The sequence below is a fragment of the Cervus elaphus genome, chromosome 22 (genome assembly GCF_910594005.1).
Source record: "Cervus elaphus chromosome 22, mCerEla1.1, whole genome shotgun sequence".
NCBI classification, from domain to species: domain Eukaryota; kingdom Metazoa; phylum Chordata; class Mammalia; order Artiodactyla; family Cervidae; genus Cervus; species Cervus elaphus.
The window spans coordinates 59,886,964-59,909,656 of NC_057836.1; the positions used below are offsets into that span (position 1 = coordinate 59,886,964).

General features: G+C 36.4%; 2 pseudogenes; both read left to right on the forward strand.

The window, feature by feature from the left end:
• Positions 1-9,416: 9,416 nt before the first annotated feature.
• LOC122680019 lies at positions 9,417-15,461 on the forward strand (annotated as a pseudogene).
• A 5,631-nt stretch (positions 15,462-21,092) lies between these two features.
• Positions 21,093-22,030, forward strand: LOC122680418 (annotated as a pseudogene).
• The last annotated feature ends 663 nt before the right edge of the window (positions 22,031-22,693 follow it).

The following is a 22,693-nucleotide window of genomic DNA, read 5'->3' on the forward strand; positions in this document are numbered from 1 at the left end:
GCTAAAGGGGAATTTTATAATTGTCTTGATGATGTAAGAGTAAGAAAGAATTACCAATAGCAATGTGATCCTGAGGGTCACCTAATAAACATACCACCATTTCTAGTAAATGTGTGTCTAAGAAAGAAAGTTGTAGGATAGGAGAAATATCACAAATGAAATGGTCAATGATATTTGAATCACAGAAATCCAGGTGAAGACCCAAAATCAGTGGAGGGGAAATGACCAGGAAGCCAGCTGCCCAAGAACTGAGTACCAGCTGATGACATATTGTGCTGCTCATGATAGATGTATAATGCAAAGGCTTGCAAATGGCAACATAGTGGTCATAGGACTAGCCGCCAGAAGGGAAAAATTCTGTAATGCCCAAGAATATGTAAAAATAATAATAATAGTAGTAATAATAATAATAACTGAGACATACAACCAATATAAAAAATCATCTTTTCTCTGGTTGTAGTGGTGATTAGGAATCTGGGGATGCAAGCACTTGTGAATGAAATTTCCAGGAAAGGAAAATTATGAGGAAGATATACACTGGGGTCTTGAGATGGGAATCCAACAGAGTGAGGGCAATAATGGTTAAGTCTCCAATCACAAAAAAAAGAAAAAAAAATTCTCCAGTCACATTCAACATATAATGTAGAAGCAGAAACAAAAAATCTACTATCTGTAATGGAGAATTATCTGTCAGTACCAGAATACACTCTATGTGCCTTGTATGAATCTTCATTTACCTTTCGTGATTTCAAACAGCTTCTTGTAATAAATAGGTATAAAAATAAGAAACTACATGAATAGTTTCAATATATGACATATTAAAAAATCAATGTGCACAAATATACCAATTGCATGAGGTTGAAGATATGTCCTAAAACTGTGCTGCAAAAACTATTATTATAAAGTCAACTCAGTTTTGGAAATTGGCCTGCAAAATCCATAACAGTTTTTTTTTTTTTTTCATTCTCATTTACAAACTTGCAGTCATATATAACTAATCAAATACTTGTCCATTGTTAAGTAAATTAGGTAAACTCTTGGTTCAGGCTTCAGAAATAATTCATTAATCTTTTACTATTAAGTTCATCAAAATAAAATCTTGCCAGCATAGTAAATTAAGACCTAATAGTTAAATTCTGAAATTTTAAATTTCATATTAAAGTTACATTTGATTCCAGCCCCATTACAGCCTCTATAGAAACTACTGATGAAGACATAGAAAATGACAATAACAGAAAAATAGAGTGTAAGTGTGTCCTACCACAACAAAATAAATAGTAATTGAATATAGTATAGGGAAAAATGTAATCGCATATAAAACAGATACGACCACATTTACAAAAAAAAAAAATAATAATATATTTAGGACTTCAGCATTTTGCCACATGTAATTGACACCGTAAGAATAAAAAATACAGAAAAGGCCATCACAATCTCCACCCAGTTACAGATATCCAGAGTCTAACACCACTTGCCAGATGCAGCTCTGTGAGGGTGAAAAACTACCGTTTTCTTGTCAAATTGCTTATATCCTCATGTCCCCAGTAAGCACTCATACATCTAATTGTGTGTGTGTTTGTGTATGTGCTCATGTCTGAGTCTTTGTAAACCCATGGACTGTGTAGCTCACCATGCTTCTCTGTCCATGAGATTTTTCAAGCAAGAATACTGGAGTGGGTTGTCATTTCCTCCTCCATGGAATCTTCCTAACCCAGGGATCTAACCCCTGCCTCCTACACCTCCTACATTGGCAGACAGAATCTGTACCACTGTGAAGCCCATACCTAATCAGTAACCGTTAATCTAAGGAAATACTAGTGTATGATGTGTGTGATGATTTGGATGGAATAAATGTGTTTGTAATTGTAGGTTTTCAGAATCTCCAGTGGCCCAGGATGAAAAGAGTGTGACTAATGGAGCAGAAGCATAGCAATGAGGGAATTTGTTAGGCACTCAGTAGTTTCCAACTCTATGCAACCCCATGGACTATAGCCCTCTGTCCATGGAATTCTCCAGGCAAGAATACTGGAGTTGGTAACCATTCCTTTCTCCAGGGAATCTTCCCAACCCAGGGATCAAATCCTGGTCTCCTGTATTAAAGCAGATTCTTTACCATCTAAGCCACCAGGGAAGCCCAGCGCCTGTTAGCAGTGGACTTTAAGAACTTCCCTGGTTGTACCATGATTAAGAATTCACCTGCCAGTATAAGGGATGCCAGTTTGATCCCTGGCCAGGAAGATTCCACATGCCACAGAGCAGCTAAGCCCGGGTGCCACAACCACTGAGCCTGTGCTCTAGAGCCTGGATGCATCCACTACCAAGCCTGTGTGTGGCAACTGTTGGAGCCCATGTGCCTACAGCCTATGCTCTGCAACAAGCAAAGCCACCACAATGAGAAGCCTGTGAACTGCAAGGAACAGTATCCCCTGCTTGCCACAACCAGAGAAAGCCCACACACAGCAATGAAGATCCAACACAGCCAACCTGATCCACGTACAACCCAACTGTGGATCTGAAGAAGAACTCATTAATGGCTACTGAGATGAAGAATAATCCATTTTTAAGATTAGAATTGTAACAGGCTTTTATTTTTTCAAATGAATTTTTAAAGACTATTCAAGATAATAAATTGAAGCTATTGCATCACTAAGATAGTTCAAAAATGTGAGCAGACCAAAATATTTCTAAAAAGGGAAACTTATGTAAACATTGTGAATTAGCAGATTATTTTGTATCATATATAACACATATATGTCAACATACCAAGATAATTTTTTCTTTCAATATGTGAATTATCACTAGGAAAAGAGCATATGGGTACCTACCACAAATACTACTCCTACTTATTTTTCTAAAACAACTCTATTCAATATTAAGAAAAAAAATAGGATTTCTGCATAATATTATAATTAAGAAATATTTTCTTCAGCAGATTTGAGGATGTACATGCACGCATACTAAGTCACTTCAGTAATGTCCAACTCTTTGCGACCCTATGGACCATAGCCCGCCAGGGAACTCTGTCTGTGGGACTCTCCAGACAAGAATACTGGAGTGGGTTTTTATGCCTTCCTCTGGGGGATCTTCCCAACCTAGGGATCCAACCCACCTCTCTTGTCTCCTGCATAGGAGGTGGGTTCTTTACCACTAGCACCATCTGGGATGTGGATCTACATTTAAGCATTTTGAAGTATTACTAATTATTATAATGTCCATTGTGTGTTGAACATTTACTATGCATGAATTATTGTGTTAATTGTATTTATATTATTTAATCACCATATAAAGCAAGGTACACATAATTATGAACTTTTTTACTTTTTAAAAAACTGAGACTTAGAGACATTATTTTTCTTGCTCACACTATGGAAAAGTTCAGAAATTATGGAGACAGGGCTGTAATAAGATCTTCGATTCTAAAATGTAGTTTGTTAACTGTTATGCAGTACTTCCAACTAAGTAAATAAATCATTAGACGATATGTAGATGACAGCTGCCTAGCTAGCCAGATGTTGAATGCCTCAAACTATACCTAGGATCCAAATGCTCAACATACTTTTGAGTAAATAAATATATGATTGAAAGATTGATATTTTTATACCATAAATGCAAAAAAAATTGTCAAGAAATGGTCTCATGAAGCTTTTTAAGAATACCTTTTAAATAAAATTTTATTTTTCAACATACCATTATTTCATATGCATTAAAGTTTAAAGTAACATATAAACAATAAAATTGAATAAAGGTAAAATCAAAAGAAATTACAGTATTTCAGAGTGAATAAAAAAATCACAAAGGTAAAAAGCAAAAAAACCCAAAAAACACAAAAATAATTTGGTGTGTAACTTAAAAGACTGCAAGGAGTTCCAACCAGTCCATCCTAAAGGAGATCAGTCCTGGGTGTTCATTGGAGGGACTGATGCTGAAGCTGAAACTCCAATACTTTGGCCACCTCATGTGAAGAGTTGACTCATTGGAAAAGACCCTGGTGCCGGGAGGGATTGGGGGCAGGAGGAGAAGGGGACGACAGAAGATGAAACGGCTGGATGGCATCACCGACTCGATGGACATGAGTTTGAGTAAACTCCGGGAGTTGGTGATGGACAGGGAGGCCTGGCGTGCTGTGATTCATGGGGTCGCAAAGAGTCGGACACAACTGAGCTACTGAACTGAACTGAACTTAAAAGCATCACATTCTTATCATTGACTCTCTGTAAAAGTATTATAAATATATTTGTAACTGCATATAGTTTGGATTTTATCATTGGTGGTATTGACTGAGTAATTCTAATTTCTTTTTGTGTGGATTTTAACATTGGACAAACTTATATTGATGTTGAGAATATCACTGCAAGAAAAACAGAAAGTAAGGGAAAATTAAATATGATAGGAAAATAGTTCAGTAGAAAAATTAGAAGCAACAGTGTAAAATAATAGTTTCTTAATGTGCTATATTCCAGCTTTGTCTTTTGAAAGATTCAAACATTTTAATAGCATTACTATGCTCTAAAATTAAGAAGGAAATTCAAGAATGACATAGAAGCCTTCTTAAAGGCCAAATTTGTATGAGAGAGTACTGAAATGAAAAATTACCATAGAAACAAAGAATCAGAGCATTTTGAGAAAGGATATATAGTGACACCACTGTAAATATAAATAATGGTATGGATAGTGATGTGAATATGAATTCATCGTGAAAAAGGGAAGCTCTACAAAAGAATTGTAATGCCAAATCAGTCACATATAAAGAAGGAAAAAAATTTAATAGTCACTGTATCAAAACCTCATGGCACAGGAAACACTTTACACTCAACTTCCAAGATACCATGCTCACCAGCTCTTTGTCCCTCCTATTTCACTGTATGTTCTTTCTACATATTTTTCGACACCTCCTTGTTATTACCTTCTGGATGTTGGATGCAGATATTAAAGTAAGTAAAATAATAAAATAATTGGAAGAAAATATAAGTAAGTATATGATATGATTAGGACTATTAAAGCCTTTCACATAATAATAGATTTAGAAACAAACAAACAAAAAAGGTAAATAGATTTTGCTGCGATTTAACCAAATTTTCTGTATACCATCACCACAAATTGCATTAAATGTTACATAACAAACTGTGAAAAAGGATTTATTACATATGAGATTTGCACAGACTTAATATCCTGGATATATACAAATATCTTAAGAAAGCATAAGGAATTACTTCAAGAACAGTGAAAGGGTAGTAATATCATGTTCAAACATTGCTGATAAACATTTGAAAATTATGACACATTATTAGCAATTACAAAATGTTCATTAACATGAACAAAATGTTACTTGGTTCATCATTTTGGCAAAGATTTAGTATCCTCATGACACATTCTGACCTTGCTGTTATTAATGCATCTTCCAGTCTCCAAGGACACTGTCTCAATTCCTAGGTGCATTAGTTAGCTTTTGTTTGGCTTTGTTTTTTTCCTATATGAATATTTTACATTCCTTAGTGACTTTGGAGCATGGTCACCAAGGACACATTTTTTTTTTTTTAGCATAGTTAATTTTACGTGTTACAGGTTGACTATATACAAAAAACATCCTCAATCATATCTGTGGTGAAACATCAGGGAACCACTCTGTGTTAAACTGTTGGGTCAGGCCATCAACTTTGCAGGAATGAACGATAATTTTTGTTTTCCTTGACCCATTTACTAGTCTTTCCTTCTATCTATATTTTGTGGAAATAGGTAATTTTAAAATTTAGACTGATTTTTTTCATTCATGGTAAATGTTAGGCACAGGGATATAAAAATGGATATAACTTGTTCATGCATTTCCATTGCTATCTTTGAGTGAGTGTTAAGTGAAAAAGAATCACTAGACTACATCCATGTCACTACTAATAACTGATTTAATTGTGAGACTCTGTGGGGAGGAAAAAAACATCTGAAGCCTGAATGACAGACTAAAGTGTAAGTACTTGCATATTTTTCAAATCAGTATTTTTTTCTATTCGAAATTTGGGAAAAAATTAAAACAGCCCCTTTTCTGGAGAACAGAATGCTACTCCTGTGATGGAAAAGATCTGGTTATTTGGCCTGAGGGCATAGAATGTGCCTTGGTCTTAGGAGAGAGTATATTTCCTCTATTTCATAGAAAGATGCCCACTAGTCATTTGTATGACCTTGAGGAATTCACTCTTCCTCTCTGAACTTTGTTTTCCATCTTCATAAAACTTGTCGTGCTTTAGAAATCAGTGACATGAGTCTGAAAATTCTCCTGTCCAAAGTAGGTTAAAGGATCTCTGGTTTTTTTTTTTTTTTCCTTTGCTCGATGACCTTTTACAAGGAATTAACAGTGGAGGAGAATGTGGCTCTGGAGGGGAAAAAATGCTTGCCAAGGGCCTGAGCCCATCGGATGACAAATTCTGTAGATCTAAGGAAGACCCTCGGCTTCCCTAGTGGCTCAATGGTAAATAATCTGCCTGCCAATGCAGGAGATACTGGTTCGATCTCTGGTTTGGGAAAATGCCCTGGAGAAGGGAATGGCAACCCATCCCAGTATGCTTGTCTGGAGAATCCCATGGATAGGGGAACCTGGCAGGCTATGGTTCACAGGGTCACAAAGAGTTGGACATGACTGAGCAACTAACACTCTTAACACTTCCAGTGTTTATATATATATAGTGTGTATATATATGTGTGTGTGTATATATATATATAAAGTGTGTATATATACGTGTGTGTGTATATATATATATATAAAGTGTGTATATATATGTGTGTGTATTATATGTATGTAATTATATATATATAAATAATATAAAAATATAAGTATATAAATATATATATATATACTATAAAAACTAAAATAATATATATATACTACACACACATATATGATGACCAGGAGAATTTATTATTTTAAAGCTTCATTTAAATGGTGTGTGTGTTCGATCAGTCCTGTCCGACTCTTTGTGACCCCATGGACTGTAGCTCGCCAGGCTCCTCTGTCCATGAGGTTTCCCAGGCAAGCACACTGGAGTGGGTAGCCATTCCCTTTAGCTTCATTTAAATGGTATGTTCTTTGAAATTCAGTGACTGAGTGGATGTTAACCCAATCTATGTGAATATAACCTGTGCCAAATCATACTACAATAGTCCAGATGTATTTTTTAAAAGGTTTTCTGAGTTAAACTTTGGGGAAAAGTGTAGAAATAAAGCACTGTTATAGAATACTACAGTGTCAGGTGATATGGCCAAATATCAGAGTTCACCTTGATTTTCTAAAAATTATAAAGGTTTGCCATAGTTTAACATCACAGAAAAGTTGACAAATGTCATGGGCACACTGCTGTGGATAGAAATAGAGCATTAAGAGTAACTTATAAGCTGTAGACGTACCTAGACCTTCATGCTGCTACCTGAATAGAGTTACTGTCCTGACTTCTTTTTTAGTGTGACTTCTTTATTCCAAAAGAAAAAGGTGAGGAGTGGCACAGTTTTCCACTTTTGCAAATCTCAATGTTTGCCTTAACGCAAGCATTCCAGTATGCTTGCCTGGGAAATCCCATGGACAGAGGACCCTGGCAGGCCATGGGGCTGCAAAGAGTAGGGCACGACTGAGGGCCTGAGCACGCGCGCTGTTAGAAGCAGATATGAGAACTCACTGTCCCTTCAGTAGTGTCTGACTCTTTGTGACCCTATGGACTATAGACCGTCAGGCTCCTGTGTCCGTGGGGATTCTCCAGGCAAGAATACTGGGCTGGGTTGCCGTGCGCTCCTCCAGGGGATCCTCCTGACCCAGGGATCAAACCTGCATCTCTAAAGTCTCCTGCATTGTCAGGCAGGCTCTTTACCTCTGGTGCCACTTTATAAGCCCTTATGCCAGTTTATCCTTCATATATTTTGATTGCATCACTAGATACATAAATAATTAGAATCTATGTTCTTGGTTATTTGACTCAATTATCAGTATGTAATTTTCTTTTGTTTGCTTGTTAATTTTCTTTGGTAGCAATATGCACTCCAGCATTCTTTTGATTGTGTTTTATATGATAAAATTTTTCTATTTTTTATTTTTAATCGATAGTTTTTAATAGATATTATTAATTTCTTATTTTAATTAAATTAATTATTATTCATTAAATAATTGGTATTATTTAATAGATATTTAAAATAATAACATAGATAAGGTTATTATATTTGAAGTGGAGTGCTTGTATATAGCTTCCAGAGAAGTAATTTTTTTAATTGTTCTTATAATCTCTTTTGATTACCATGATATGCTTTGATCACTTATAGGCAGTGTATCATCATTTATGTTTGGACTTCTATCATTTTGTTAGTTGACTGTTCTTTGTTCCCATTGCTGTTCATTCTTTTGTTTCTACTTTCCTGCCTTCAAGTGAACAGTTTTAGTGTTCCATTTTAATTTATAGAATGTTTTTTACCATATCATTTCTTAAAAGTTTGTGTGTGGTCTGTAAATTATAATCTACACATTGAACATTTCACAAACCACTTTGATATATTTTACCACTGAGGGTAGAATGTAACAGAAAAAATTGTTACCCTTTACCCTTCTCCTTTTCATTATGGTTGTCCTAACTTGTCTATATACAGTGTTAATTCCATCAGATTATGTTATGAATTTTGCTTTCAACAAATATTTCAAAGGATTTGTATAGTATGGTGTTTTCCTGTTTGTTTTTAATTGTTTGGTAGGAATCTACAATTAAGCCATCTGAGGCTGTAGTTCTCTTTGTAGAATAATTTAAATATGTATTTGGTTACTTTGGGCTTCCCTGGTAACTCAGGTGTTAAAGACTCTGCCTGCAAAGCAGGAGATATGGGATCAATCCTTGGGTTGGGAATATCCCCTGGAGAAGGGAATGGCTACTCACTCCAGTATTCTTACCTGGAGACTTTCATGAACAGAGAAGGCTGGTGGGCTACAGTCCATGGGATTGCAAAGAGTTGACAGGACTGAGTGACTAACACTTTCACTTTTCACTTGTTTACTTTAATGTTAAAAATAGAACTATATAGGTTGGGTATTTAATCTTGCACTAACTTTAGTAGATTGTATTTTTCATAGAATTCACTCATTCGTTCAAGTTGCTGAATCCATTTAGCAGATTTTTTCTTTTAGCACATTTTTATCTTTTCAATAGCTGTATAATTCATAATGATGCCATACCTCACATTTCTGATAAATTCCATCTTTTTTTTTCTTTCAAGATCAGTCTCAATGACAGTTTTATCAGTGTTATTAATCCTCTCCAAGAATCAGCTTTTGATTATATTCATCTTGTCTCTTGTTTCTGTTTTCCATTACATTGATTTTTTAAAATTATTTTCTTTTTTCTATTTGCATACCCTCTGTTTGACTTTTTACATGTAGATTACCTAAAACATCAAAGGTGGTAATGAAAAATCACACAGTCCTAACAACATTCATCTTGTTGGGACTTACAGAGGACCCACAGCTGCAAGTTCTGATTTTTGTCTTCTTGTTTCTTACTTACTATTATCATTCTAACATTCCTGGATTCTCATCTTAAAACACCTATGTATTTTTTTCTTAAAAACTTCTCCTTCTTAGAAATCTCATTCACAATGGCTTGTATTCCCAGATTCCTGTATAGCATATCAAGTGGGGACAATACCATTACTTGTAACGCCTGTGCTGGTCAAACATTTCTCATTGGATTTTTTTGAGCCACAGAGTTTTTTCTACTGGCAGCCATGTCCTATGACTGGTACGTGGCCATCTGTAAACCCCTTCATTACATGACCATCATGAATGGTAGAGTCTGCACCATCCTTGTGTTCTGCTGCTGGAAATCTGGGTTGATGATAATCATCATACCACTCACTATGGGCCTCCAGCTAGAATTCTGTGACTCCAATGCCATTGATCATTTTGGCTGTGATGCAGCTCATCTTTTGAGGTTCTCATGCTCAGATACATGGTTCATTGAACAGATGGTTATAATCTGTGCAGTGGTGACATTCATCATTACATTGGTAGGGGCTGTTCTTTCTTACATGTATATCATCAGGCCAGTTCTAAGATTTCCCTCTGCATCAGGGAAGAAAAGCCTTTTCCACTTGTTCTTCTCACATGATTGTTGTTTCCATTACCTATGGCAGCTGTATTTTTATCTACATCAAGCCTTCAGCCAAAGAAGAAGTGGACATTAACAAAGGGGTATTTGTGCTCACTACATCTGTTGCCCCACTGTTGAACCCTTTTATTTATACCTTGAGGAACAAGCAGGTGAAACAAGCTGTCAATGACATTATCAAAAAAAAATTGCATTTTTCTTATATGGTTAAGAGCATACTGGATTTAAACCATCAGATAAAAATAACGTATTGTTTACTTAAACACTTTTCTCTGGAAATCCTAATTGTAAAACTACTTAGAGCAAATCATTTATTCCTTTTTTTAATCTCAACCAAAAGGTTTAAGTCATTAAAAGAACATGAGAATTTATTTCTCAGAAACAAAATCTTCCTTCATCTCTCACTAAGTTTTTCTAATATTATTCAAAAAAGAATTGTATACCATGTTAAATATAGTATCTATGATTCCTTGGAAAATTTCAGAACAATTATTTTTGCTGGACTCCTTTAATTTGCATATGTATAATAAATATACTCTGGAGAAAGAAATGGCAACTCACCCCAGTATTCTTACCTGGAACATTCCATGAACAGAGGCCTGATGGGCTACAGTCCATAGGATCACAAAGAGTCAGACACAACTGAGCAATTTTCACACTCACACTCAAGAAATATACTGAAAGAAACATGTGACATATAGGAAGAAATATTTTATTTTTGATTAAAGTATTAACAAGACAAACATTAAAATAAAAAAACTCAAAATAGGCTTGTTAACTAAATCATATTGTAAGCCAAACATGAAAATAAATATCAAGCATCTGAAAACAAAAATGATCCACAAATGATACAAGAGAGTTTACTTCAAGAAATAAGTGAAAATTTTAGACCACATCTATATAACAATAGCATGTTAGCACTCATACACACATGCACACATAAAAACAAAAAGAATAAAAAAAAATTAGTACTTTTGCTTCCATCTCTATCAGAAAAGCAGTTTGAAACCGTATTTTCTTTCTTAAATAATCATGAAACTGAATAAAGTATATGAGAAAATGTTTGACAAGCAGCTCAAATTTCCCTCTAGAAAAGGGAGATTATGTAAATGGAGTCCACCATTAGCACTAGTTCAGTCCACACTGTGAGATGGAGACTAAGCTCAACATGACTGTCTCTCTGAGTTTAGTTGTCACAGATCAGGTCAGTTGACGTGGTTAGTGTCCTCCAGTCAGGGCTTCATTGAACTGGAATCTGGACATGAGTTCCCCTTGTGTCCTTGGCTGAGCAACTGACTAAATTGCATGTAGGGAAAGTGTAGTCCATGTTCACCAGTGATAACGCTGAGCATTCGACAGAGATAGTAGAGGCCAAGCAGTCATCAGGCTTGGAGTTTTGGCCTAGCCAAAGTAAACAGCTCTTGTGAATAAATGTATCCTCGATGACAGGATTCTAGCTGAACACTGGGAAAGCTACTTAGAAGTAAGTTCCACATTCTGGAGCAAGAGTAGAAACTTAAGTCCTGAGAGTAGAATCTATCCACACTGGTTTTTATAAAAAAAGATCGTGTATTCTCAGTATTTGCATAATATCTGTGGCTACTTTTAATGTCAGAGTTGAGTATTTAACAGACACTTTCAGGGCCCAGGAAGGTGAAAATGTTTACTATCCGGCCTTTTGCGGAAAATGTTTGTCCACGTCTGGTGTAGAATTCACTTTGCTGTTTTTTATTATTTGGGAAGAAATAATGAGAGGTGGTTTTCTCAGCAGCTGTTACTCTCTTCATCTTCCCAGATGTCTTCCAGGAGTAACTCTTAAACTTGACCAGCTAAAAGAATCCAATTAGTCCATCCCCCTATATCTTCCCTTTGGCCAGTGAATTCACTTCAAAATAGACTTTGAAAAGACGAGAATTTGGGAAAGTCTGTTATTTTGTCTACCTGGAGCTCCGAAGTGTATGTGCTTAGTTGCTCAGTCATGTCTGCCTTTCAGGTGACCCTGCCAGGCTCCTCTGTCCATGGGATTCTCCAGGCGAGAATACTGGAATGGGCAGCCATTCCCGTCTCCACAGGATCTCGAGACTGAACTCAGATCTCCTGCATTACAAGTGGATTCTTTACCAGGGAAGCCCAGAGCTCACACTAACAACTAAAGTTAGAACCACTTCAGTGTTTTGTAACCAATGGGAAACTCAATTTCTTTGCCACTTAATAGAAACTTTTGTTCAGCACAAAAATTCCTATAAATCTTGAATCTCATCCCAATCTTCCTGGGGAAAAAAAAAAATAGACTTATTTGCAACTCCCAAATGTGTATATGTGTAATTCATATTCAAGCCACAGAAATTTCCTCCCTATGGCTACTGTATTCCAGGTAAGGCCACCTGTATGAAATGCCCATAATTTGGCTAAATTCTTTCATGTGCCATAAATATAAGACATTGTCCCTGAAGTTTGATAGTGTCTCTCAAGTGCCATTTGGCTGAGTCATCACAAGTTGCACTCTGCCCTGCATTCACATAAAAGTACCCTTTCATTTTTGGACAAAGCCACCATTACCTGAAGAGACACAGGGTACAGAATATAGAATAAGTTTTCAATAAATGTTGACAGAATACATTAACAACTGTATTTTAGAAATTGTAAAATAAATAAATAAATAAATAAATAAATAAAAAGTGATAGTGTTGTAGTGTACAAACGAAGAAAGAGAATTCCATGAGGTTTGGGCCAGTTTATTTGGAATTGTGTCTAAGTGTCTAAGTGCACACCCTAGCTTTTTCTTAAGGTCTCTCTCACCCTCTCAGTAGCAGAGAGGGTTGTCATTGCTGCAGTGGAGTTGGTTTTTCATTTGTCATTTTCTGATTCCTGTAATTGTTATTGGAGGAAATTCTTCCCAGGACCCTCTACAGATGTCCCCTTAGACTTAGGAAAACAAAATTGTGAACTGAACTGTCTACTGATCATCTATTTTTCTGTAGTTGAAAGATCTCTTTCTGGTACAAAGAAAAATGCTGAGTTTTTTCTAAAGTAATCTATGAAGGTTATCCACCAAATCACATTCATTCTAATGATTTATTTTCCCACATAGAGACTACAAATATTTTTAATATATCTGGTAAAAAATATATATCAAAGCCATGCTATTGTAAAAATGTTTCTACCTAAAACTAAGAATGTCATGTATATAAGCAGTTATATGGGCAAAAATATTTAAATAGAAACTTGAGAGCAATCATCTTTATCATAAATAGAAGAAATATAAATAAGTTTCTAAACTTACTAATTATTAAGTGGTACAGAGTAGGCACTGGCACCCAACTCCAGTACTCTTGCCTTGAAAATCCCATGGACAGAGGAGCCTGGTAAACTGCAGTCCATGGGGTGGCTAAGAGTCAGACACGACTGAGCGACTTCACTTTCCCTTTTCACTTTCATGCGTTGGCAACCTACTCCAGTGTTCTTGCCTGGAGAATCCCAGGGACCGGGGAGCCTGGTGGGCTGCCGTCTATGGGGTCGCACAGAGTTGGACACGACTGAAGTGACTTAGCAGCAGAAACTAATTATTAAAGAGAGATTAAAGTTATATAAATTTAGTCATTAAAAATATTAGAAATCTCTGTATGCTGATAATTAAAGATGGACCCATGGAATTATCTAGGCCAGAATACTGGAGTGGGTAGTTCCAAATATTGCAACAAAGTAAATTTATATATTAAGAAGTTCAATGAACTCATAAAAGTGATATTTGAAGAAAATAACACATAGATATATTAGAATCAAATCATAGAGAAAGAATTATTAAATGTGCTTATAAAGCAAACTAAATGTAAGATATATGAACATGAATACATATAAAATATATGTAAACATATGCAAAAATATATATTTAAAATTTTAATGAAATAGAATAATACCATAAATAAGTAAAGAAATACAATGGACCATGATCAACAACATAAATGTCCATCAAAAATGAATGGATAAAGAAGATGTGGTACATATATACAATGAAATATTACTCAGCCATAAAAAGAATAACATAATGTCATTTTCAGTAACATGGATGCAACTAGAAGTTAATATACTAAGGGAAGTAACTCAGAAAAAGACAAGTACTATTTGCCATTACTTATATGTAGAACCTAAACTATGTCACAAATGAACTTATCTACAAAAACAGAAACAGACTCACAGGGATGGGGAACAGACTAGTGGCTGCCAAAAGAAGGTACAGTGGGGGACAGATGGAGTGGGAATCTGAGGTTTGCAGATGGAAACTAGTATGTGTACAATGGATAAACAACAAGGTCATACAGTATAGTGCAGGAAATATATTGAATCTCCTGTGATAAACTGTAATAGAAAATATAAAAAGAATGTATGTGTATGTAAAACTGAATTGCTGTAAGGCAGAAATTAACACAATATTGTAAATCAACTCTACTTCAATTTATTATTTTTTTCAATCTGTTTATATATATATATATATATATATATATATATATATATATATATGTACATTTACTTTACAATATTGTATTGGTTTTGCCATACATTGACATGAATCCACCTCGGGTGTACATGTGTCCCCCATCCTGACCCCCCCTCCCACCTCCCTCCCCATCCCATCCCTCAGGGTCATCCCAGCACACCAGCCCCGAGCACTCTGTCTCATGCATCCAACCTGGACTGGCAATTCATTTCACATATGATAATATACATGTTTCAATGCCATTCTCCCAAATCATCCCACCCTCGCCCTCTCCCACAGAGTCCAAAAGACTGTTCTATACATCTGTGTCTCTTTTGCTGTCTCGCATACAGTCCCATGAAATGTAAAAACAAAAGAATTATAAAGATCTGGGAAGTAACTTTAAAACTATCAACAATAAGTTACCACATTTCCTTTTCTTTTGATAAAAGATTTTTTCTCTATTATTATCTGAATACTTGAAAGTGAAAGTGTTAGTCACTTAGTCATGTCCGACTCTCAGTGACCCCATGGACTGTAACCCACCAGGCTCCTCTGTCCATAGAATTTTGCAGGTAAGAAAGTGAAATGGGCTGCTGTTCTCTACTTATACTGATGCTAACCACCAATCACATTTTTACAGGATTAACAAATTGAAAAAAAAAGTCTTTATCATCTTATAAATTCCTAGCATAATATGGAAATAAAATAACAGAGGCTGACTTTTGTCTTGTAATCTGATACTAATCATTGTATACCTGGACCCTTTCAATGCTAACATTATTTACAGGTACCTCTCTGAGGACATTTTCCCCAGGTCTGTGCTCCCTGCTCAGTCCCCAAAATCTATTACACAAGAAATTCATTAGTAATGTTTAAGACAGGACCACCAAGGATATGTTTCTTTGTTTCACTTAATTAAAGATTAGGTCAATTTTTTTAAAAGGTAAATTCTGTCAGTTTAGAAATATGTCCTCTGCCAGAAATAACAGAATATCAACTTTCCCAACAACAGAGGGAGATCCCTACCTAGCCAGTTAAACTACTGTTAGCTTTGCAGTTCCATACTAGACTTCCAGGGTTCACTGGGAGGTAGGTTTTCTATTGAGAAAATCATCTTGTGTGGATGGAGGATGACTTAGTGAAAATTCTCCAACTTCAGAGCCCTCTGTGAGTAGGAGTCTGTGCTCCTAAGAATGATCAGAGACCACCCACATCTCTACCCACCTCTCTCTCTACCATAAAATCTTCCTGGATGACTTTTTTCACCATTTGCAACTTTCGGATTCAGTGAACATCTGAGGTTACGACTATCAGAGAAGTACTTTTTAAATCATTTTCTTTCCCTTTTCTGAACACTTGAACAATAGTTTCCTCTGAGGAAGTATTTCTACAAAAATAACTGATATGATTTGTCATTTTAATATTTTGTGAAAGGTTTCGACCACCCTTTATGAAGTGTGGCTTCTCAACATGAGTAGTAATTATAGAAGAGTCATTGATTAGCTGTTTTCAAGTATCAATATGATGAATTTCATCTAAATGCAGGGGAATTTTAGAAGGACACTCACTCTCATTTTAAACAAAAACTGTGTATAAATTATGTGAACTGTATCCCCATTGAGTGATTTATTTGCTTGTGTTTCATCAGTTGGTGGCCAAATTCTCTAATAGTCTTAGACATATTAATGAAAACCCAGGTTTTTAATATCTATATCAATATCAGTGTCATTTAATTTCATGAGAGTGTTGTTAAAAAGGCTGACTATGAGTAGCAGAAGAAAATAGTGGCATTTTTGGAAGAAAAGATTAGTCTCTGTCCTCAGCACACACAGGCTGAGTGTGGTAGTTGGTAGGGAGTCAAGTTGTGCTGACAGGACTGAGGGGAGGTATCTGGGCTGCAGAGACAGTTCATTCCTGTCCCACCATCAGAAATGCTCTGGTGGCCCCTTTATGACCTTTAACCTGGTGTTGAAATGAGGAGGTTAACTTTTAGGCAAAACATGCCCAGTACGTCCTTGTAATGGAAGCCTAGTTTAGGCTGAACTGTGGGCCTAGGCACCAAGTGGGAGCTTATACGCAACTTTCTTAGTGACTAGAAAAGAACTTTCTAAAACAACCAGGTGAAACTCCAAGTAGCCATTTAATTGAAGCCTCTAAGGCAAATGTCTTTTGATTCAGCAACATAGGAAGGTGATAAGGTATCCAGACAATGACTGAAGGATAGGAAATATTTGACTTAGCCGCTATGTAAGTTATCAGAGAGAAGGCCAAATATATAGTACTTTCTGGTCAAAGCAAAAATTTCTAAATAACTTTTTATTTTAGTCCAGGACTAAATATGACAGAAAGACTTTTATTATGCTGACAAGTAGCAAAGAATGATTTTTATATTTTAACGACCTCATTTTTAAAATGAAAGAGAATGGACAACTGAGATTGTATATGGTATGTATTAAGTATATACATTTTTAGGTCATTTATAACTCAAGCAAAAATACAAAAGAATCTAATCGACCCTTTGTTAGAAAAAACTGGGGAACCTCAAGTGGAATTACATACTTAAAGAATGTATCATAAAAGAGAATGGAAATTTCACTATATGAAAAAACAGATTCCTTGGTCTGAGTCAGAAGAGTACATAAAAATTTATGAATTTTACAATAATGTATTTATTCAGCTGTTGATAAATGTTGAATGGGGCTTTCTGCTGTGAGATCTCAATGAAAAATATATAGCCCAGTCTCAATAAAATTACATTCACATATTTAGTTGTAGCAGAGAAGCATAGTGGGCTACAGGGGAAAAAGAGAAGCAGAGAACTTACACAATGAAGTTTCAAGAAATGTTTTTGTAGGAAGTACACTAAGCCAAAACTTGCTAAACTTGCAGGTATCAGTATCAGTTTAGCGAAAGGAAAAGCAGGGGTGGGAAGCTGGTAATGAACAGAGCTGTATCAGGAAACAGACTCCACTCAAACTTGTAGAGAGATGTCATTTTGGTTTGTGGAAAGCAAATGTCCTTCTTTGGTGGGTCTCAGTCATGACCAGGCCAGGCAGGCAGCAAGGGTGCCTCCTCCATCGCTGTCTTGAGTCCCCCTGCTCTCTCTGTGCATCCCGTGCCTGCAAGTCAGCAGCAGAGCAGCATCCTGTCTCCTGCCAAGAGTTCCCAGTGCCCATGGACTCAGCCTGCATGGAGCATCAGGTGACTCGCTGTGGCAGGCAAGTCCACAAAGGCACAGAGAGGAGAGGGTTTCAGAAGAGATAAAGAATCATTGAAAAAGATAATTAAGTAAAATTAAAATAAATTGATTAAATTAAATACAGACTTTATCGGATAATCCCAGTTTTTCCTCTAACGTCATTTCTCAGTTGCAGGATCCAATTCAAGTTAAATAATTGAAAAGGAATTGTCACATGTCCCTGGTTTCCAACTCGTGTCTCATCCTGTCTCCCCTTGTCCTTCGTGACCATGAATGTACAAACAATAGAGGTTAAATTCCTCAGGATTGATTTCTTTAGTTGCTTATAATAATTTCTTTACCCCATACAGTAGCAGGTAACTTGTTTATGTTCAGTTCATTTCAGTTCAGTTCAGTCGCTCAGTCGTGTCTGACTCTGCGACTCCATGAACCACAGCGTGCCAGGCCTTCCTGTCCATCACCAACTCCTGGAGTTCACTCAAACTCATGTCCATTGGGTTGGTGATACCATCTAACCATCTCATCCTCTGTCATCCCCTCCTCCTCTTGCCTTCAATCTTTCCCAGCATCAGGGTCTTTTCCAATGAGTCAGCTTTTCACATCAGGTGGCCAAACTATTGGAGTTTCAGCTTCAACAACAGTCCTTTCAAAGAACACCCAGGCCTGATCTCCTTTAAGGTGGATTGGTTGGATCTCCTTGCAGTCCAAAGGACTCTCAAGAGTCTTCTCCAACACCACAGTTCAAAAGCATCAATTCTTCTGTGCTCAACTTTCTTTATAGTCCAACTCTCACATCCATACACGACTACTGGAAAAACCATAGCCTTGACTAGATGGACCTTTGTTGGCAAAGTAATGCCTCTGATTTTTTAATATGCTGTCTAGGTTGGTCATAACTTTCCTTCCAAGGAGCAAGCATTTTTTAATTTCATGGCTGCAATCACATCTGCAGTGATTTTGGAGCCCAAAAAAATAAAGTCTCTCCCTGTTTCCACTATTTCCCCACCTATTTGCCATGAAGTGAAGGGACCGGATGCCATGATCTTAGTTTTCTGAATGCTGAGCTTTAAGCCAACGTTATCACTCTCCTCCTTCACTTTCATCAAGAGGCTCTTTAGTTCTTCGTTTTCTGCCATAAGGGTGGTGTCATCTGCATATATGAGGTTACTGATATTTCTCCCGGCAATCTTGATTGCACCTTGTGCTTCCTCCAGCATTTCTCATGATGTACTCTGCATAGAAGTTAAGTAAGCAGGGTGACAATATACAGCCTTGACATACTCCTTTTCCTACTTGGAAACAGTCTGTTGTTCCATGTCCAGTTATAACTGTTGCTTCCTGACCTGCGTACAGGTTTCTCAAGAGGCAGGTCAGATGCTCTGGTATTCCCATCTCCTTCAGAATTTTCCAGTTTATTGTGATCCACACAGTCAAAGGCTTTGGCATAGTCAATCGGGCAGAAATAGATGTTTTTCTGGAACTCTCTTGCTTTTTCGATGATCCAGCAGATGTTGGCAGTATGATCTCTGGTTCCTCTGCCTTTTCTAAAACCAGCTTGAATATCTGGAAGTTCTTGGTTCACATATTGCTGAAGCCTGGCTTGGAGAATTGTGAGCATTACTTTACTAGTTTGTGAGATGAATGCAATTGTGCGGTAGTTTGAGCATTCTTTGGGATTGCCTTTCTTAGAGATTGGAATGAAAACTGACCTTTTCCAGTCCTGTGGCCACTGCTTGGTTTTCCAAATTTGCTGGCATATTGAGTGCAGCAATTTAACAGCATCATCTTTTAGGATTGAAATAGCTCGACTCGAATTCCATCACCTCCACTAACTTTGTTTGTAGTGATGCTTCCTATGGCCCACTTGACTTCACATTCCAGGATGTCTGGCTCTAGGTGAGTGTGAGTGATTTCACCATTGTGATGATCTGAGTTGTGAAGATCTTTTTTGTACAGTTCTTCTGAGTATTCTTGCTACCTCTTCTTAATATCTTCTGCTCCTGTTAGGTCCATACCATTTCTGTCATTTATTGTGCCCATCTTTGCATGAAATGTTCCCTTGGTATCTCTAATTTTCTTGAAGAGATCTCTAGTTTTCCCCATTCGGTTGGTTTCCTCTATTTCTTTGCACTGATCGCTGAGGAAGGCTTTCTTATCCCTCCTGGCTATTCTTTGGAACTCTGCATTCAAATGGCCATATCTTTCCTTTTCTCCTTTGCTTTTGCTTCTCTTCTTATCACAGCTATTTGTAAGGCCTCCTCAGACAGCCATTTTGCTTTTTTGCCTTTCTTTCTTGTGGGTGGTCTTGATTTCTGTCTCCTGTTACAATGTCATGAGACTCTGTCCATAGTTCATCAGGCACTCTGTCTATCAGATCTAGTCCCTTAAATTTCTCACTTCCACTGTATAGTCATAAGGGATTTGACTTAGGTCATACCTGAATGGTCTAGTGGTTTTCCCCACTTTCTTCAATTTAAGTCCGAATTTGGCAATAAGGAGTTCATGATCCGAGTCACAATCAGCTCCCGATTTTTTTTTTTTTTTTGACTGTATACATATATGACTACTTGTTTATGTAGTACTCAATAAACACTGCTTCTATCAGAGTTAAAATGGAGGGAAAATTGGATATTGATATAGAACCTTCAAGATAAATAGCAAAATGGAAAAGTATCAGTGTTGTTTGGATGACAATTCTGATACCAAAAGTAAAATATATAAAATGAAATAACTTCTTTGTTCATTGCAGTAACAGCAAACATTCATACTACACATGTGGCATATAGACTTTGTATAAAATGTCAAACTCAGCCATTTATTTGCATTTAACAGGAGCCAAAATTTTAAGCAGCTTGTGAGTTCATTCAAACTTGGGAGTAGTAAAGAATTAATAGGAGAAAAAATAATATTATAATAAACAAAAAATCATGTCACATAGATGATCCTTTCTATTTCTGTAGCTAAGTATATTTCAGACAGTAGAAGACAGAGTTTAAGGGAATTGAGAAATAGAGATTTGAGAGCCTGCAAGGAGATCTAAAAATATGAATAGTAGAACAAACTTATTTCAGGAAACCATGATATTGAAGATACTTATAAACATAACACACGTTGAAAGACCTGAGAATCCCAGAGTTATGATCAGTCATTGTCAAGTCAAAGAATAAAATGAATGTTCATTGCATTGATTGGATTTTCTTTTTTACCCAATGTCCATGGCCTCTTAATTTCATGCAAGTTTTCTCAGTCCAATGTCACTTGACTGTGTGAGGAGCTTGAGAAGAAGTACAAGTCAGCAATGAGAAACCATACATCATTACCTACATTCATACTCCTGGGACTGACAGATGACTCTCCAATGCAGGTTCTGATTTTTATATTTCTGCTTGTCTCCTACTTATTGAGTGTAACTGGGAACTGACCATCATTATACTCACTTTAGTAGACTCTTGCCTTAAAACTGCCATGTACTTTTTCCTCAAACACTTCTCCTTTTTAGAAACCTTATTCACCATTGTGTGCATTCCCAGATTCTTATACAGCTTATCAACTGGGGACAAAGCTATTTCCTATAATGTCTGTGTCAGTCAACTATTTTTTATCTTCCTTTTTGCAGCAACAGATTTTTTTCTCCTGGCCATCATGTCCTATGACCGCTATGTGGCCATCTGCAAACCTTTACATTGTGCAACCATCATGAGCAGCAGAGTCTGTGGAAGACTTGTTATTTGCTGTTGGATAGCAGGTTGGCTGGTCATATTTCCACCACTCTGCCTGGGCTTAAATCTGGAATTCTGTGACTATAATGTCATTGATCATTTTATCTGTGATGCTTCTCCTGTGCTAAAAATCTCTTGTTCAGACACATGGTTCATAGAACAGATGGTTGTTGCCCTTGCTGTGCTGACTGATATTGGGACATTTCTATGTGTAGTTCTGTCATATATATATGTCATCAAGACCATCATAAAGTTCCCTTCTGCCCAGCAAAAGATGAAGGCCTTTTCTACCTGTTCTTCTCACATGGTTGTGGTTTCCATCACCTATGGCAGTTGTATCTTTATCTATGTCAAAACTCCAGCAAAAGATGAAGTGGCAATTAATAAGGGTGGGTTAGTGCTTACTACTTCAGTTGCCCCCATGTTAAACCCATTTATATATAGCCTGAGGAACAAGCAAGTGAAAGAAGCTTTTACTGACTTAATCAAAAGAATTTCATTGATTTCAAGGAAGTAAAAGAATGTTGAAATTAAGCATAAAGTATGAATTTAAAAAGAGCATTTGTCCTTAATGTCATATCTTCATTACTTAATTAATGTACCCTGGTCTATTGCCTGTTTATATTAACTTTCTTATATCACTGTTATTATTTAATCTCAGATCCCAAACCATCTTTTCAATGCCGGTTGAAATAAACAAGTTGCACCATTTCAACTCCTGTTGAAAATAAACTTTCTGCAAGATGACATCTTATATCAAAAGAATATGAACTTAGACTTCTAGGAGAAGGGACTTACCTAAACTCTAATCTGGCTACGATCAATAAAATAAGTATTAAATCTTGTGTGGAAAAAAAATTGAATTCTTGAACTGATGGGAATATTAATGGAGTCATAGTATCCATTGTCTTACTTTAAGGTAAACACCCAAAAAGAACATACACACACACACACACACACACACACACACACACACACGTATGATTAGATTTACTCTTCTCAAGCAGGAATTAACAGCTGAAGATGGTTTAGTTTGAGCAAAAGGAAAAGATTTTATTGCTAGAGAGGAAAATATGAGATCCACATCTACCTTATAAAAGAAAGTTTAAAGTCCAAAGATTTAGAGTTTAGATTCACTGGATTCTCTCTCAAGTGAAGAAGCCTCCTCATTAACTCATCA